This window comes from Podarcis filfolensis (genome assembly GCF_964270895.1).
Source record: "Podarcis filfolensis genome assembly, chromosome: 10".
Classification (NCBI taxonomy): Eukaryota; Metazoa; Chordata; class Lepidosauria; order Squamata; family Lacertidae; genus Podarcis; species Podarcis filfolensis.
In genome coordinates this window covers 66,283,516-66,303,384 of record NC_139612.1, presented here as the reverse complement: position 1 = coordinate 66,303,384, position 19,869 = coordinate 66,283,516, and the positions used below count along the sequence as shown (strand labels likewise).

General features: G+C 46.3%; 1 protein-coding gene and 1 long non-coding RNA gene across 18 annotated transcripts in view; one reads left to right on the top strand and one right to left on the bottom strand.

Moving 5' to 3' along the window:
* Window positions 1-19,869, bottom strand: part of LOC310743135 — a 252,921-nt gene that overhangs the window by 26,910 nt on the left and 206,142 nt on the right. The gene's annotated exons all lie outside the window — the stretch shown is intronic.
* The window catches only part of PFKFB3 (6-phosphofructo-2-kinase/fructose-2,6-biphosphatase 3), a 69,736-nt gene that overhangs the window by 8,461 nt on the left and 41,406 nt on the right, over window positions 1-19,869 (top strand). For 5 of the 12 annotated variants that reach the window (XM_083572806.1, XM_083572813.1, XM_083572812.1 and 2 more), the window contains exon 1: window positions 8,835-8,952. The exons of 2 other annotated variants lie outside the window; for them this stretch is intronic. The gene's annotated coding sequence lies outside the window, so the exon portion shown is untranslated. Of the gene's footprint in view, window positions 1-8,834; window positions 8,953-19,869 lie in introns of those variants that run through there. 5 more of the 12 variants (XM_083572808.1, XM_083572810.1, XM_083572811.1 and 2 more) reach the window with 3 other exon arrangements.

The following is a 19,869-nucleotide window of genomic DNA, read 5'->3' as shown; positions in this document are numbered from 1 at the left end:
AGGTATACTGGACCGAGGCTGTTTAGGGCTTTAAAGGTCAGCAGCACCGACACTTTGAATTGTGCTCGGAAACATACTGAGAGCCAATGTAGGTCTTTCAGGACTTGCGATATGTGGTCTCAGCACGGCAGCCGCTCCCAGTCACCAGTCTAGCTGCCTCATTCTGGATAGCACTGACTAGTCTGATCCTAACCATTCCTACCCAGACTGCCCACTGTACATATGCTGCCTGGAAACCAGTAAGACCAGGGGTAGGCAACCTAAGGCGCATGGGCCACAAGCGGCCCACGGGTGTTTTTTAACCGGCCTACAAACCGCCCCTGAACCGAGCCGCCTACTCAGCGAGTCCCCGTGCTTTGCTAAACCGGCACGGCACGGGGACTTGCTTCTGCGGTGCCGGAAATCGCATCTGCACAGATGCAGATGCCAGAAATCGCTTGCGCGCACTCGCTCACAATCCGGCCCATGGAAGGATCTCCGCTGGAGTAAACCGACCCAGGTGAGATAAACCTTGCCGACTCCTGAGTAAGGCGGTGTTTTATTTAGAGTGAAAACTGGAGGTGGCTCCTGGAAATAACCATGCAAAGTGGAAAATCACAGCAGTGCACATGGAGCATCTCTGCCCCAGGTCTTGAGGAGCTGTTTCTCAATCTGTATCAGGGCTGGCCCTATCATTAGGCTGCCCTAGGCTGCTAGCTATTGGGTGTGCCAAAGGGGCATCAAATCATTAGTTACTAGCTGTATTGTTATTGTGTGTGTGTGTGTGTGTGTGTGTGTGTGTGTGTGTGTGTGTGTAACCTTGCCAACAAAGGTCCGTATAGTCAAAGCTATGGTTTTCCCAGTAGTGATGTATGGAATTGAGAGCTGGACCATAAAGAAGGCTGATCGCCGAAGAATTGATGCTTTTGAATTATGGACTGCAAGAAGATCAAACCTATCCATTCTGAAGGAAATCAGCCCTGAGTGCTCACGGGAAGGAGAGATCCTGAAGCTGAGGCTCCAAAAGTTTGGCCACCTCATGAGAAGAGAAGACTCCCTAGAAAAGACCCTGATGCTGGGAAAGATGGAGGGCACAAGGAGAAGGGGACGACAGAGGGCGAGATGGTTGGACAGTGTTCTCAAAGCTACCAGCATGAGTTTGACCAAACTGCGGGAGGCAGTGGAAGACAGGAGTGCCTGGCGTGCTCTGGTCCAGGGGGTCACGAAGAGTCAGACACGACTAAACGACTAAACAACATATATACACACACACATATGTGTGTGTGTGTGTGTGTGTGTGTATATATATATATATATATATATATATATATATACACACACACACACACACACAGTATATATATATATATATATATATATATATATATATATATATATATATATACACACACACACACACACACACACACACACACACACATTCCTAGGGAGTCTCAGTTGCTTAAACAGCTTTGCCAGCCTTGTGCACCTTGACTTGGGGAGGGAGAACACCATGTTGTTGTTCTGCCTCGGGCGGCAAAATGTATTGGGCCAGCTCCGGCCGGAGCAGCTTAGATCCATTTGACACAGGCAGGTTGTGCCTGATGACGTGCTCACAGTTCAAAACCCAGCGGCTTTCTGTCTCTCACACCTTTCAGCCTCCTTCAGATCAGCAAGCAACTTCTGGGCACCAGCTCTGGAATTTTGCAATTGCTCTGTTAAAAGCAGGGCCCTGGTTCTAAGTTTTCTGAATCCCCTGTCCCAGATGCCCCATTTGCAAGTCCTCTCTTTGTCCCTGTTGTGTGGGATGCCCTCCTTTGTGAGGTGTGTCTGTCTCCTCCATTGCTAGCATTCGGCAAGACTTTTATTCTTTTTTCTTTTTATCCTGCTCAGTTGGGCATCTATTGACTGAAAGATACCGTTCTTGACTACCTTGGAATTTATTAGCTGCGAGAGTGCGGGATTGTTCTTTCTGTTTTTAGATGTTTTGAATGCGTTTCAATTTTATTGCTTGGTTGCTGGCGTCTCCTTCTGGTGTAAGGGCAGTATATAAATTTAATAAACTTTAAATGAGTAAATTTTGATCCGATAATGCAGCTGTTTTACTTGTGTGTCCTCTGCTCTGTGGACTCGTTTCAAGGGATTGCCTGCTTTGTTTGTTATACTTGTTTATTTCCATAGGTCTAAAATGCTTAACGAAAAGGCAATGCAGTAGTCCTAAACAATTGGTGGTACCCGCAACTCGAGTTGCCATTCTTATGGGCTTCTGTTCCCTGCCTTACGGATTATGCGCTCAAAACACAGAATAGTTACTTTTTAAATGGGGGGGTGCTGCTTTGATGAGAAGGTGGGATATTATCCCCTCCAACATTTCTCCTATGAAAATAGGAACGTCCTATGGAAAAGTCCTTGGGGCGTGGGTGGCGCTGTGGGTTAAACCACAGAGCCTAGGGCTTGCCGATCGGAAGGTTACTGGTTCGAATCCCTGCGACGGCGTGAGCTCCCATTGCTTGGTCCCTGCTCCTGCCAACCCAGCAGTTCGAAAGCATGTCAAGTGCAAGTAGATAAATAGGTACCGCTCTGGCAGGAAGGTAAACTGCGTTTCCATGCGCTGCTCTGGTTCGCCAGAAGCGGCTTTGTCATGCCGGCCACATGACCCAGAAGCTGTACGCTGGCTCCCTCGGCCAATAAAACAAGATGAGTGTTGCAACCCCAGAGTCGTCCATGGCTGGACTTAACAGTCAGGGGTCCCTTTACCTTTACCTTTTATGGAACAGTAGGACATTCGGAGATCAAATCAGAAACCGGGACGGCTGTAAATCCGGGACTGTCCCTGGAAAATAGGAACACTTGGGAGGGTCTGGGATATCGATGCAACAAAGCAAATTCTTATTCCTGGGATTTGGAGCAGGGTGTTCTGCTTCTAAGAAACCTTTGGCTTCAACAACAGTTCCCTTGCCAGAAATGTGTTTACGAAACTGCAGATACCTTGAGACAGGAGGAGGTGTGTGTTGATATGCTTTTGTGTGTGTTTCTGTGTGTATCTATTTTTGCATTTGGCAGGGCCGTGGCACGAAGAGGTTGGCATCCTATCCCTGGGAACATTCTCCCTGCTGCCTTCGCTGGAGGAGGAGAGAGAGTACAGTCCCTTTTGCTAGGGAGGTATAAACAGCTGAGCTTATTGGAGAGCGCAGCTGGCACGACTGCTATCTCAGCAGCCGGGGTGGTTGTGCACGCTCCTTCCACGTGTCCAGGAGCAGGAAGTCTACGTCTTCCTCTCTCTGCACTGCCTGAACTTTCTGTAACCGAGCTCCCGCAGCAAGGCTTGGGCATGTGAAAGAGGCATGCGTGCGCATTGTTGCCTGCAGCCCTGTTCACATGCTATCTCCATGCAGCAGCCGTTTCCAAGAAGCCTGGGGAACAGGCAAGCCCGATAAACAAGCAGCCCCCGAGTCCACTCCCCGGTGTTTTTCTGCTCTGCATTTCACCGAGAGCCGAGAGCAAACATATTTTTCAAGCCTCCCCCACCCCCGCTTCAAGCTGAGACAATTACACAACATTGCAGAACATCCAGGGAAGTACCTTTTGAGTACCTTTAACTGGTTGGAGGTTTTTTGTTGGGGTGGAGAGAGTTGGCATGCAGTAAATATTTTTCATAAATACGCTCGGGGTGGTTTCCTAGAAAAACGGGTTGAGAACTAGCTGTTTTGTTTTGATTTTGCAGGCTTTGCAACATGCTTGCGGTTAACAGATGCATAAGAAAGGAACGCTATCCTTCTGGATCAGGCCAGTGGCCTTATTTTCCAGGGACAGTCCTGGATTAACAGAAGCCATCCCGGTTTCTGATTTGATCCTAGAATGTCCCATTTTTCCTTAGGACGCCCCATTGTCATCGGAGAAATGTTGGAGGGTATGGAGTTATGCAAACCCTGAGACAAGGATATAAAGTGGTATCTCTGGCTGCGAACAGGGTCCGTACCGGAGGCCCCTCGCAACATGAGAAGCCTGCAACCTGAAGCGCTGTATCTCTGCAGGTGTGCGACGTGATTTGGCGCTTGTGCGCATGCACGAAGCGTGTTTTAGCGCTTCTGTGCATGTGCGAGCGGCGAAACCTGGAAGTAACCCTTTCCGGTACTTCCAGGTCGCTGTGGGACGCAACCTGAAAAAACGCAACATGAAGCAAACGTAACAAGAGGTATGACTGTAAGTAACTATACAGTGGTACCTTGGGTTACAGATGCTTCAAGTCATAGACTCCACTAACCCAGAAATAGTACCTCGGGTTAAGAACTTTGCTTCAGGATGAGAACAGAAATCGCACGGTGGAAGCGGGAGGCCCCATTAGCTAAAGTGGTACCTCAGGTTAAGAACAGTTTCAGGTTAAGAACGGACCTCCGGAACGAATTAAGTTCTTAACCCGAGGTACCACTGTACAACCTTTAGAAGAAACCTGAAGGCAGCTCCGTATAAGGAAGTTGTTTAATGTTTTTATATATGATGGAAGCCACCCAGAGTAGCTGGGGCAGCCCAGTCAGATGGGTGAGGTAGTAGTGGTAAGGAACAGGACGTCTCTATTTTCATCGGGGAAATGTTGGAGGGTATGATCTAGTCTAGCACCCTGTTCTCACAGTGGCCAACCAGATGCCTCAATGGGAAATCTGCAAGCAGGATTCGAGCGCAAGAGCAACTCTCCCCTCCTGGGGTTTCTAGCAACTGATATTCAGGAGCACTACTGTTTCCAACTGGGGAAGGAGACCATAGCCATCATGGCGGAAAGCCATTGATAGTCTTCTTCTGCATGAATATGGCTCATCCTCTTTGAGTGCCGTCATAGTGCCCATCACTAAGTTCCATAGTTTAACTATGCGCTGCGTGAAGAAGGACTTTCTTGGCTCTGTCTTCCTGCATTCAGCTTCGTTGGATGCCCACGAGTTCTAATTATTATTATTATTAATTATTATTATTTATACCCCACCAATTATATATATATAAATTTTTAACTAATTTTTTCTAATTTACATTTCAAAATATCCATTTAGGCAACCTGAAACCAATGACTTCCCTTCTTCTCTTTCCATTTTTAAAATATTTTTTATTGGAATTTTATTTACAACATAATACAACCCCCCAATACACAAATCCACCTTCATTAAACGTGAACTTAACATACAATGAGCATAACATACAGCAGTACAAACAACCAAATAAGACTTCTTTTATCCTGTATCTGGCCTCCTTATTTACTTCTTATAAACTTCTTTATGAATAATTATTAAGATTTTTCTAATTATAACTTAAATATCCACATAGTCTCCTGCAGACATTAATCGAAACAAGTCCAGGTATGTGTTTTAGGTGACTGGTTTGTGAAGCATTCTCTACATTTCCCCCATGCTTTTTGAAACTCTTGTCTAGTGTGATCTCTAATTGCCTCTGTTACTCTAGCCAATTCAATATACTCTAACAGTTTATCTTGCCATTCCTTTTTTGTTGGCACAGTTTCTTTTTTCCAGTTTTTAGCAATTAGGATCCTTTGCCGCTCCCTTCTTCTCTTTCCGCGGTTCATTTTGCGTACCATACATGCTTGCATATTTTACGTGAACTAAACCATTCAGTATTCCATTGTTACATCCATCAAAACTTGTTTACACTGTTGAATTTATCTAAATGCTGCTAGTGTTTTTACATGTACACAGTTTCTACCCATATATTCAGTAAACATTTTCCAGTCTCCTTTAAACGTGTGTTCTTCTTGTTCTCTTATACTGTATGTTAAATCTGCAAGCTGTGCATATTCCATCAGTTTACGTTGCTATTCTTCTTTGGCTGGAACCTCGCTTGCTTTCCGTTTTGGGGCAAGCAAAAATGCTCTTGCGAAATTGCAACCCGTACGTCTGGCCTTGCACTGGTGTTTGTGAGAGAGATGTGCTTTAACGCTGAAACCAGCCCAACGACAATTGGTGATCTTTGGCATTTAGAGGGGACAGGATTCGGTGATGTTGCGAGTCTGGTTTGAAAATTGGACACTGGGCACAGATTGTGCTGTATTTTAATAAAGACTTGCTGGAAAGTAAAACCCCAAGGTGGTTGTCATCTATGGAAGCTAAGGCTCAGAAAAAGCTCAATATGGAGGCTAAATGGCCAAAATATTGGGAAATTTTGGAACAAGAAGGTGACAGATTGAAACTGCAGAGTTTTGAAAAATTAAAAGACAAAGTGCGAGATTGGCTTCATTATTACCAAATAAGAGAGGCCTATAATTTGGATAGAAAAATTGGCTTCCAGGTGGATAAATCGAAACTGGAAACAGAATTGTTAGAACCAAAAACTAAGATTTTGTCAAAGATGTATAACTTGCTGTTGAAATGGAATACGCAGGATGAAACGGTCAAATCAGCAATGATCAAATGGGCGCAGGATCTAGGTCATAATATTATGTTTGCTGATTGGGAACAGTTGTGGACCACCGGTATGAAATTTACGGCATGTATTGCCTTAAAGGAGAACATTATGAAAATGATTTACAGGTGGTACATGACCCCAGTCAAGCTTGCTAAAATTTATCACCTGACTGACAATAAATGTTGGAAATGTAAAGAAGCTGAGGGAACATTCTTTCACCTCTGGTGGACTTGCCCAAGAGTTAAGGCTTACTGGGAAATGATATATAATGAACTTAAGAAAGTATTTAAAAGTACCTTCCCCAAGAAACCAGAGGCCTTTCTCTTGGGCATAGTTGGCCAATGGGTGTCAAAGAAAGATAGAACACTCTTTATGTATGCAACAACAGCAGCAAGAATACTTTTAGCTAAATATTGGAAGACACAGGATCTACCCACTGTGGAGGAATGGCAGACGCAAGTGATAGACTACATGGAGATGGCTGAAATGACTGGCAGAATCCGTGACCAGGGAGAAGAATCGATGGAACAGGACTGGAAAAAGTTTAAGGACTATCTACAAAAATACTGTAAAATCTTTGAGTGTCAATAAGATGTGGGAAGTAAAAGTAACAGGGTTTGTGTGACTTTGGTCAAAGGTGTGTGAAAAGAAGAATCTAAGAAAAAAAAGGATAAGGGGTTTTGAACAGAACAATATTATGTCATATTTTATAAGATGAGGTACGGATTAAAAAAAAAAAAAAATGGAAAATGGGGACATAATAATTAGAATATAACATTAAGTACGGCTGAAACAAGGTTTTGAATTTGCTGAATTTGTTTGGAGTTAAGTGGAACACAAAAAAGGGGGATGTGAGGAGGTCAAGACAGAGGGGTATGGAACTTTATAAATTTAAGAAAGAGTGTTTTTCTTTTTTCTGTTTTTCTATTTTTCTTTTTCTTTTTTTCTGTCATATATTTTTGTTTTTCTTGAGCTTTATGTATGGAAATGATGCATTTTGAAATGATGAAATTCTTTGTTTTGTAAAATCTTAATAAATATGTATTTAAAAAAAAAAAAAAAGATTGTGCTGTATTTTAATCCAGAGTCTGCGACTTGCGTACTCCAGAAGGAATCAGAGAGGTTTTACAGCTTCCTGGCCAAGCAGGACACTGACTGTGTGTGTAATAGCGAGGTATCGGTTTCTTGGTCAAGCTGAGCAGCCAACAATTATATAAGCCGCCAAGACAGCAATGAGGAAACCTCAGCAAGAAAACAGATTAAGCCTTGCAGTCCTATCCCATGTTAGGTCACATTCACACTGTATATTTAAAGCACTGTGATACCACTTTAAGCGGTTTGGGCTTACGCCTCAAAGAATTCTGGGAACTGTAGTTTGTCAAGGGTGCTGAAAATTGTCCCCTCACGGCGCTACAGTTCCCAGAGTGGTTTAACAATAAATTTCTTCATAGAGAACTCTGGGAATTGTAGCTCTGGTATAGGGGGTTCCTCCTTATAGTTCTCAGCACTTTAACAAACTACAGCTCCCAGAATTCTTTGGGGGAAGCCATGACAGTTTAAAGCTGATTTAAATAGTGCTTTAAATCTTAGGATTATAGAGGCAAAAGGTGCTGCGAGGGTCATCTATAGACCAAATTCCCTGCAATACAGGAATTTATTTATTTATTTGCCTGACTTGGGACTCGAACCCGCAACCTTGAGATTAAGAGTCACATGCTCCACCGACGGAGCTATCCCAGCTGTATGGTGGCCTTACTTAGGAGTATGCCCTGTTGAACTCCTTTTGAAAAGACTTATCAACAGGGCCACAAATAATTCTCTTATTTGTGTGCACGTGGCTGTAAAATTGCATGTACGCGATTGCCTTTCACAACTCCTTTTGAAAAGACTTATCAACAGGGCCACAAATAATTCTCTTATTTGTGTGCACGTGGCTGTAAAATTGCATGTACGCGATTGCCTTTCACTGCGGACAGTTGTGTCCTGACTAATACCAAGCTTGAGTGTAAGGTAAAGGGGTAAAGGGGACCCCTGACCATTGGGTCCAGTTGTGACCGACTCGGGTTGTGGCGCTCATCTCACTTTACTGGCCAAGGGAGCACAGCTTCCGGGTCATGTGGCCAGCATGACTAAGCCGCTTCTGGCGAACCAGAGCAGCGCACGGAAACGCCGTTTACCTTCCCACTGGAGCGGTACCTATTTATCTACTTGCACTTTGACGTGCTTTCGAACTGCTAGGTTGGCAGGAGCAGGGACCGAGCAACGGGAGCTCTCCCCGTCGTGGGGATTCGAACCGCCGACCTTCTGATCAGCAAGTCCTAGGCTCTGTGGTTTAACCCACAGCGCCACCCACGTCCGAAGCTTGAGTGTAGTTTGCCGCAAAACCACGGCTGAGTCACTCTGTGGCATCACCCCCGCCAACTGTCTTTTGCAAGGATGGCCTGGGTAGTTGCCACGGTAACGCGGAAGCCTTGTGACTTCACCGGATGAGTCAGACCCAAAGAGAAGGAGGCTGTTGGGGGTGATTTAAGCGACGGCGAGGCAATCCATGGGTCCGTAAGGGAAGCCGGGGTGAGTTCCTGATAAAAGTCTGGGCTGCTGAGGACCGAATGTAGCCGCTTGTTTTCACACGGAGGCGAAGAACCTGCAACTGGGTGGCCTCGGACTCCGACTCCCATCAGCCCTGAGCGCTGATGGGAGTTGGAGTCTGCCAACACTTAGAGGTTCTTGATTTCAAACATGCATGGAGCACCTGGGGCCCTCCAGATGTTGCCGGACTCCAGCTCCCATCATCCAGAGCTGGCGTGGCGTGGCGGTTAGAGAGTCGTACTAGGAGGACCCCAGAGACCAGGGTTCGAATCCCTACTCAGCCATGAACCTACCTCACAGGGTTGTGGTGGGGATTAAATGAGATGGGGGAGCAGAGAGCCATGTATGCCAACTTGGAGGAAAAGGCAGTGTTATATAAATGCCATAGGTAAAGGTAAAGGGACCCCTGACCATTAGGTCCAGTCGTGACCAACTCTGGGGTTGCAGCGCTCATCTCGCTTTATTGGCCGAGGGAGCCGGCGTACAGCTTCTGGGTCATGTGGCCAGCATGTGGCAAACCAGAGCAGCGCACGGAAATGCCGTTTAGCTTCCCACTGGAGTGGTACCTATTTATCTACTTGCACTTTGATGTGCTTTCGAACTGCAAGGTGGGCAGGAGCAGGGACCGAGCAATGGGAACTCACCCCATCGCAGGGATTCGAACTGCCGACCTTCTGATCGGCAAGCCCAAGAGGCTCTGTGGTTTAACCCACAGCGCCACCTGTGTCCCATAAATGCCATAAATAATAGCAATAATGATGATATTGATCCCTGATCGTTGGCCACGCCGGCTGGGGCTGATGGGAGTCGCGTAGCCTCGTGGGGAAGGCACAGGTTTGCCACCCCTGATTAAAACCTGAGGCCAGGTGCGTTCAAAAGATGAAAGAGGTTCAACAAACATGTGGCTCAAGTTCTGTCATGGTACAGTTTTTGGGGTTTCAAACACTGGACATGTGGGCAAGGATTATGGTTAAATAAGACCTGTTTCCCCATCCCCCAGATGCAACTCAGTCAGATGGGTAGCATAATATATAATATATAATATATGATATATGATATATGATATATGATATATGATATATGATATATGATATATGATATATGATATATAATATATAATATATAATATATAATATATAATATATAATATATAATATATAATATATTGGACCCCCACCTTCCATCAGCCTATACATTTCTTATTTTCGCAACAATTCCTTTAACTGAATGCTTCCAATTGGAGTGAAAATGCTGTATTGGTGGACTACAACTCCCATCATCACTAACCCTGGACCATGCCAACTCAGACCAATGGGGTTTGGAGTCTACCATCATCTACAGGGCCACAGGTTTCTTGTCACCTGATTTAAAGGCACAGGATGCCCCCCCCCAAAGCCTCAATAGGGCTTTATCTGCCTGCACTGGACAGGCTGTGGCTGTAGCTGCCATTTCCTTCCAAATGTTTGTCCACAAATCAGGCCTGCAAAAAAAAAAAAGCATGAATGAATGAAAACAACAACACTGGCTGAGCTACTTGGAAAATGGCACCGTTTGCCTGCTCTGCAAAAAAATATGAGCGATCAAAGTGCGACAGTTGTGGGAAGAAGGGCTGGTGTGGAGGCACCCCTGGAATAAGATAAAAAAGAAAGCTGTCTTATCCAAAGTCAGACTGCAGTCATACCTCATGTTACGTCTGCTTCATGTTACGTTTTTTCAGGTTGTGTCCCACGGCGACCCGGAAGTACAGTGGTACCTTGGGTTAAGTACTTAATTCGTTCTGGAGGTCCGTTCTTAACCTGAAACTGTTCTTAATCTGAAGCACCACTTTAGCTAATGGGGCCTCCCGCTGCTGCCGCGCGATTTCTGTTCTCATGCTCAAGCAAAGTTCTTAACCCGAGGTACTACTTCTGGGTTAGCGGAGTCTGTAACCTGAAGCGTATGTAACCTGAAGCGTATGTAACCCGAGGTACCACTGTACCGGAAAGGGTTACTTCCGGGTTTTGCCACTTGTGCATGTGCAGTAGCGCTAAATCGTGCTTCATGCATGTGCACAAGCGCCAAATTGCGCCGCGCACCTGCACAGATACAGCGCTTCAAGTTGCAGGCTTTTCACGTTGCGAAAGGGCCTCCGAAATGGATCCTGTTCTTAGCCAGTGGTACCACTGTGTTCCTTACTGTGTATATTGGCAGGCAGCAGTTTCAGAGAGGGAGTCTTTTTGGAGCCACATTTGCAAAGCTAAGCAGGGTCCGATATCGTTTCAAACTGGATGGGGGACCACTTGTTAAGAGTCCTGCCTCGCAGGGGGTTGGACTAGATGACCCTTGGGGTCCCTTCCAACTCTACAGTGCTATGATTCTAGGCTGGGAATTGACCCAGGGACCTTCTGCATGCAAAACACATTCTCTGCTGCTGAGCTACAGCTTGTTTCTCCAATGGGACTCTGAGGAAATATACTTTATTTCAGTGCAATAAACTCCTGATTGTCAGGTGGGAAATTTGGTGTGTTAATTCAGGGGGAGGAGGGGAAAGACTGTTCCCTAATGCAGTCTTGCAAAGAATGTGGAAGCCCACCTCGGGTCGTCTTCTGCCTCCCACCCTGGTGCGATGGCTTACTGTTTCGTTGGGATCTTCTCAAAGGTCCTTTCCAGTTTGGTTTTCGTGAACTTGACTTAACTGCCCGGCTGAGTCACGTTCGGTTCAACACCACGTTACACGTTCTTTGTTGGAGGTTTACAAAAGTTTCCCGCTTTTCGTCTTCTCTTTGCAGTGACTGCAGGGAGAGGGTAGCGGCTGTCCCTTTGAAATAGGTATAGGTGGACTACGAAAGACTCCCAGGGAGTTCTATTGCCTTGGAGGCATCCTGGCACTGCATGTTGCAAAATGGTGGGAATGCAAAGTGGCAATGCAGCCTCTATGCCAGAGATGGATGTGGGCCCAATATAGTCATACCTCATGTTACGTCCGCTTCATGTTACGTTCTTTCAGGTTACGTCCCGCAGCGACCCAGAAGTACCGGAAAGGGTTACTTCCGGGTTTCGCCGCTCGCGCATGCATGCACAGATGCGCAAAATGACATCATGCGCATGCGCAGAAGCAGCGAATGGCAACCCGCCGTGCGCAGATGTGCTGCTGGGGGTTGCGTTCTTTTCATGTTGTGAATGGGCGTCCGGAACGGATCCCGTTCACAACCAGAGGTACCGCTGTACAGCCCTCCAAGACTTTATATCTGGCCCTTGGGATTCTCTCCAGGTCAGGCTGGTCTCTGTCCTGCGGCATCTTTTCCTTGAACTGCTGGTTGGATTGTGTCTTTGAAAGAGGATAATCCCTCTTGTTTGCCAGGGGGGAGGATGGATAAGGGAGGTGTACGGTTGCCACCTGTCCCTTAAAAAAAAGGCTTGTCTTGAAGGAGCGTCTCCACCCCCATCGTCCAGCCCGGACACTGAGGTCCAGCGCCGAGGGCCTTCTGGCAGTTCCCTCACTGTGAGAAGTGAGGTTACAGGGAACCAGGCAGAGGGCCTTCTTGGTGGTGGCACCCGCCCTGTGGAACGCCCTCCCACCAGATGTCAAGGAAATAAACAACTATCTGACTTTCAGAAGACATCTGAAGACAGCCCCGTTTAGGGAAGTTTTTAATGTTTGGCGTTTTATCTTGTTTTTAATATTCTGTTGGGAGCCGCCCAGACCAAAGTTTGGCTTATTCCTTCTTGGCATCCTTCATGCACAGCTGGAATCATGGTTCTCCATATTCCCTCCGCCAGATCAATCCTATCCATTCTTCAGGAAATCAGCCCTGAGTGCTCACTGGAAGGACAGATCCTGAAGCTGAGGCTCCAATACTTTGGCCACCTCATGAGAAGAGAAGACTCCCTGGAAAAGACCCTGATGTTGGGAAAGATGGAGGGCACAAGGAGAAGGGGACGACAGAGGACGAGATGGTTGGACAGTGTTCTCAAAGCCACCAGTATACCTGAAGGAGTGTCTCCACCCCCATCGTTCTGCCCGGATGCTGAGGTCCAGCGCCGAGGGCCTTCTGGCGGTTCTCTCATTGCGAGAAACAAAGCTACAGGGAACCAGGCAGAAGGCCTTCTCGGTAGTGGTGCCCGCCCTGTAGAACGCCCTCCCATCAGATGTCAAAGAGATAAACAACTACCTGACATTGAGAAGACATATTAAGGCAGCCCTGTTCAGGGAAGTTTTTAATATGGGATATCTTAGTGTATTTTTTGTCTTTGTGCAAGCCACCCAGAGTGACTGGGGAAACCCAGCCAGATGGGTGGGGTACAAATAAATTATTATTATTATTATTATTATTATTATTATTACCAACATGAGTTTGACCAAACTGTGGGAGGCAGTGGAAGACAGGAGTGCCTGGCGTGCTCTGGTCCATGGGGTCACGAAGAATCAGACACGACTACCTAAGCATAGGAACACAGGAAGCTGTCCTATACCGAATCAGAACATTGGACCACCCAGTATTGTCTACACTGAGTGGAAGTGGATTTAAGACAAAAAGCATCTCCCAACCCTACTGGAGATGCTGGGGATCAAACCCAGGACCTTGAGCTTGCAAGTCAGGCACTCTGCCACTGAGCAATGGCCCTTCCCAGTTCAGAATTTGCTCCTTGGTCTCTTTGTCTCTTACTGTCTTTTGTAAATGCTTCCGTCAAATGGCCATTTTCCCAACAACATGGCGACTCTTTTCTTCTTTGTGGCACAGGGGTATTCAGGACCACCGAATGTTTGGCGACTCCACTTCCTGGACCCTTTTGAAAAAGAAACCCCAGTCTCCTTCCATCTCTTCTTTCCCCTCCTTCTTGTGGCTGAAAGGGGAGAACAGCGTTTGTTTTGTGCAAATTTGAAAGGAAGTTTGGAAGTCAACTGTGCTTGGGCTGCTGCGATCCAGGACCCAGGCATTTGCGTCATTCTTCTCTGAATGACTTTCTCACTGGCACAGCCTGCCTTTCTTAGGCCTTTGTGGGGCAAAATCTTTGCCAGCTGACCACTGCAACCTCAACCTCTCCTTCTTAGGTGCGCAGGCAGGAGATGGCTCGATGCATCCAAAAATCTTTGCCGCGGGCAGACGGTTCCCATGTTTGGGAAACTGGTATTCAGTCAGTGGTGGCTTTTGAGGAGGGAATGTATGGAGATGAATAGTAGATGGAGGTGGAGGTGAGCCGACGCAGAGCCACCCCCTGCAAGAAGGCAGGTGGATGGGCTCTGGATCAGGGCCGGCTGAGGTTGGCCTGTGTTCTCAGCGTCGCTCTTTGCAGAACTCAGCAGGAAAAGGATACGGGCAAAACTAGAATGACTTGCTCCACCTGTCACTGGCTTTTTCGGCTGCTGTTATTTCCACCGCTATTTCTCCTGCTCCCTGCCAGGCAAATGTTTCCTGCAGGCCAGTCCTTTAGGCTACAGTCAGAAAACACTGTCTGATTCAGTTCCTAAGAAAGAGAGATGCCATTATGAGCATCCAGAGACGGGCCACTGACACGTAAGCTCCGGCGTTAGGTACAAATTCAGCATGAGCCATCAAACCAACACATGTCCCGGTGACATCATTCAAACGCTATCCAGATCTTCTTAATCCACTGACCCCGTAGGCTCAGATTTCCAACTTGTACAGTAGCGAAACGGTCTGTGCTCCTGGGCTTACCATAAGCGAAACCTGCACTTGTTTACTTTTAGCCTTTCCGAGAAATGAAAACTGGATCCCTCTGAATGTGAGGGATGTGTGTGGCTTTTAAATACCTGTTTGGATCATTAATAGGAGCCAAATGTTTGGGAACAAGTAGGAATGCAAACCATTATTATTATTATTATTATTATTATTATTATTATTATTATTATTTACCCTGCCCATCTGGCTGGGTTTCCCCAGTCACTCTGGGCGGCTCCCAAGAGAATATTAAAAACACGATAGAACATCAAACATTAAAAGCTTCCCTAAAACGGGTTGCCTTCAGGTGTCTTCTAAAAGTCTGATAGTTGTTTATTTCCTTGACATCTGATGGGAGGGTGTTCCACAGGGCGGGTGCCACCACCGAGAAGGCCCTCTGCCTGGTTCCTTGTAACCTCACTTCTTGCAGTGAGGGAACCGCCAGAAGGCCCTCGGAGCTGGACCTCCATGTCCGGGCTGAACGATGGGGTTGGAGATGCTCCTTCAGGTATACTGGGCCGAGTCCAGGGCTTTAAAGGTCAACACCAACACTTTGAATTGTGCTCGGAAACGTACTGGGAGCCAATGAAGTTATTTCAGGACCGGTGTTATGTGAAATATTTCATTCCACCCACGGGATGATGAACAAGATGGGCCTTTGGCCTGACCCAGCAATGCTCCTGTTCTTCTTCTTTATTGCTTCTTGCCTTATTTGACCCCGCAAGGGGGCTGAGACTGTGATGTGGTTTTAAACAGAGGGAGAAACCTCACCTGAGGCAAGGTAACCCTGTGATGCATGACTGGCCCAAGTCTCCCTTGCTGAAAACTCAGGACTTTTTTCATTAAAGCAGGAATGTTTACTTCCTTAGTAGTTTAGGGCCCTGCGTTAAAAGGGTTCCCACGTATGTCAGGCAGCAGGCTTAAAGAATGCCAGGTGTTGATGATCTTATCAGGGCCAGGCTGTTAATGTTATCCCTCCGTGTCTGTGTCTTGCAGATGGTCACTTCACAGGTGTTAATTTACTCAGGGTTGCTGAGATAACTGCATTATCACCAATCTGCTACTACAAAAGGTTAAAATGTGTGTCTGTTCAACATGTGTTTGCACTCTAATCATCCCTGACTGTAGTTTTATTGCATTTTATTGTCCTTCATCTCCGACCTTCCCATTTTCTCCTTGATTTCTGCTAAGGTTTCACCTAGTGCCTCTGATGAGGTGCTCAGAGGGAAGCTGATGCAATTTGTTAGCCTTTAAGGTGCTGCAAAAATAATAGCTTTTGCTTTAAGACGCTGCTGAGAATAAATACCCTCAGGGGAGTGGAGGGAAGATTTGCTAGGAGGGTGCAGTAAGGAGTGGGAAACTCCCGTTTTGCAAACAGCCTTCCCTGGATTCACTGCACGGTTTTCATTCATGTGCAAATTTAGTTGAGCAGAAACTCAATCAATTCAACTGAGATTTCTTCAAACAGGTGACACCCCCCCAAAAAAAACTTGGCTTTCTCCAGGGGCACCTTAGTGAAATATCTGCCCTTTTCTTCTTAACAAGCAGCATTTATGCAGCAGGGTCAGGGAGCAATAAAAATCCCTTGAAACCCACCCTGTTTTCATGCTACCATCTTAAAAACGCATGCATAATAATAATAATAATAATAATAATAATAATAATAATAGATTTCCCCCTGTGCAATGGTTGAGATCCAATTGGCAGCCTGTTTTCAGATTCTGGAAGCTACTTTCCTAAATCTGTCGGCCCAGCAACCTTTGCTATGGAGATGGTCGTGTGTTGATTTCCAAAGCACTGCTGCCAAACGATTGACACAGTGAGTCCTTTGTTGCTGCTTCTGCAAATGGGCTTTTCTCCTCTTTTCCTCCCCAAATAATTGTGCTGCTGGGAAAAGGCCCCTGGAAGCTATCTAATCTCCCCTTACTCTGCAGAAGCACTTTGCCATCCTTGAGAGGTGCCCTTAATACCTTTCTGTTACTGCTTCCTGAAATGCAGTGATGGAGGCAACTTGGATGGCTTTGAAAGAAGGAACTGATAAACGTGCAGAAGATCAGGCTTTGTTGTTGTTGTTGTTTAGTCGTTTAGTCGTGTCCGACTCTTCGTGACCCCCTGGACCAGAGCACGCCAGGCACTCCTGTCTTCCACTGCCTCCCGCAGTTTGGTCAAACTCATGCTGGTAGCTGGTAGCAACCTCAGCCGGCCCGGATCCACAGCCCACCCGCCTGCCTTCTTGCAGGGAGTGGCTCTGCCTATCATTGACTCACCTCCACCTCCACCTACTATTCATCTCCATACATTCCCTCCTCAAAAGCCACCACTTCCTGATGCAGAATTTCTCCCCGGTTAAACAGCTCCTACCACTCAGAGATTTCTCCTAATGTTTAGCTGGCCATTTGCTTTCCTGCAATTTCCACACAAATTCTCCTGGCAAGATGGGACCTGGACAGGCTGGACCAGATAAAACTCCAACAGCTGCATTCTGCACTAGCAGAAACTTCCCAAAGTGTTTCCAAGGGCAGCCCAACGTACAACCTATTTTTGTTGTTGTTGAGTCGTTTAGTCGTGTCCGACTCTTTGTGACCCCCTGGACCAGAGCACGGCAGGCACTCCTGTCTTCCACTGCCTCCCGCAGTTTGGTCAAACTCATGCTGGTAGCTTTGAGAACACTGTCCAACCATCTCGTCCTCTGTCGTCCCCTTCTCCTTGTGCCCTCCATCTTTCCCAACATCAGGGTCTTTTCCAGGGAGTCTTCTCTTCTCATGAGGTGGCCAAAGTATTGGAGCCTCAGCTTCAGGATCTGTCCTTCCAGTGAGCACCCAGGGCTAATTTCCTTCAGAATGGAGAGGTTGGATCTTCTTGCAGTCCATGGGACTCTCAAGAGGCTCCTCCAGCACCAGAATTCAAAAGCATCCATTCTTTGGTGATCAGCCTTCTTTATGGTCCAGCTCTCACTTCCATACATCACTACTGGGAAAACCATAGCTTTAACTATACGGACCTTTGTTGGCAAGGTGATGTCTCTGCTTTTTAAGATGCTGTCTAGGTTTGTCATCGCTTTTCTCCCAAGAAGCAGGCGTCTTTTAATTTCGTGACTGCTATCAGGGTGTTTGGGATTAATTGCCACCCATGACGGTGTTTATTCTAGCTCGCCTGTTGGAGGCAGTAGACTCTGAATGCGAGTTGGGAGCTTAAGTTGTTGTGCTCATATCCCAAACAAAGGATATCTCAATTCCTTCCCAAAGAAAACTTCCGGCTAAGCTCAAATTTCCCCCCCATTCATTGCTATCCAAGGCTGTCTGCCTAGCCAGCGAAATCTCCAGGGAGTTTTCCACACAAGTGTTATTCTTTTCTAAAGAAGAAGAGGCAACATTGAGCTGCAAAACAGTTTGAGAGTTCGGCAAAGGGACAGGCGCTCCTCTAAGGGCCGGCTAAATTTAGACCGGGAAGACTAAATTTATAAATTTAAACATTTATATCCCACCTTTCCCGCAAGGAGTTCAAGGGTGACGTACATAGTTCTCCTGCCCTCTGTTTCATCCTCAACAACAGCCTTGTGAGGTAGACTCAGAGACAGAGACTGGCCCAAGGTCACCCAGCGAATGGGGGAACTGAACCCTGATCTCCCAGGTCAAGAGAAAGGCAGGTTTTATAGACCAGGACTTGTCAATATTTTACGGCCCAGCCCAACTTTAAGGCAAGATTCATAAGATGACTATTTTTAAATTTTATTTTTAAATTTCTTTTTCCATTTTCGCATTCTTTGCTTTTCTCCTCTCATTTTTTTTGAGGGGGGGGGGAACGACAAGAAGAGAAATTGGTGGTGACTCCAGTGTGACCCATCCTAGGTCAGATTGCCACCCTCTTATTAGATTGAAAATGGGACTTTTTCTGGATGGAAAAACAAACAAACAACCCACTGTTAAGCTACTACAGCCCTGCTGCTGGGACCTGGAAAAATAGGTTTGCGGGCTTTGTACCAGTTACAACTGGGCTCCCAATTCATTTCATCTGGCAGGGTTTATATACCGCTTATTCATCCAAACCTCATAGTGGTTAAAATGTACATTAAAATTAGATGTTAAATAAAAGTTAGCATTTTTCTTTTCACAACAAAGCCGACACTTTTAAAATGGTACGATCTAAAATAAAATTATATATTAAAACACATGTCAAATATTAGCTTTCTGGTTAGGCTTGCTTAAACAGAAAGGTTTTTGGCAGGCACTGAAAACAAGTTCATCAAATGTGCGGGCCATTTTTCAATGGGCAGGGAGTTCCAAAGTGTAGACGCTGCAGGATGGATTCTTTGCAAGGGCGGAATGAATATTACCTGGCATTGTAAGAGGGCCAGTTCTGCGGATCAAAGCACGCAGGTCCGGGATAGCTCAACCGGTAGAGCACAAGACTCTGAATCTCAGGGCTGTGGGTTTGAGCCCCACATTGGGCAAAAGATTCCTGCATTGCAAGGGGTTGGACTAGATGACCCTCGGGGTCCCTTCCAACTCTGCAGTTCTATGCTTCTGTGTGGGCATATATGGGACGGAGAGCTGCGTGACACAAGACAGAACAAGGCAGAGTTGGGAAGAGAGCACCTGATCCCATACCAAGACGTCGTTTCCATTGGGCTGCTTTTCCCTTGTGATGGTGACTCTGTCCTTGTGGAACTTCCCACAAAAACAGTGCTTTTCTCCTTGGTCCTTTTCCCTGCAGAGTCGCGGGCACAAAAATGAAACGGCTTCTCTTCCCATGAAGCAGCCTTTACCTTACGTGACACGTAGTACTAGCAGTAGTGTCTGTCTGCAGCGAGTGAGTAATCTTTGGGACAGCTGCTGCAGGGGGACTTCCCCAAGGAGGAAACGTGCAAACCAAACAGCTCATGACCCTCTGCTGGGAAAAGCATTGGAGGAGCAATGGGACATGAGCCCTGCCAGGTCTCTAAAATGCTGGCCTTTTACAACACAGCACAGGTGGATTGTTAGCCACTCTGAGCCCAGCTTCGGCTGGGGATGGCAGGATATAAATAAATAAATTATTATTATTATTATTATTATTATTATTATTATTATTATTATTATTATGAAAGAGCTGGACCCAGTTCCTACCCACCTACTCCTTCTTTTCAAAACTGCTTTTCTATCAGGTTTCAGAACCCCAGTGGGAGAAATTAACTTCTTTACCTTAAGCCGTAATTCCCGCACGTCAGGAGGAAGGACCATCCGACTCTACAATCCTACAA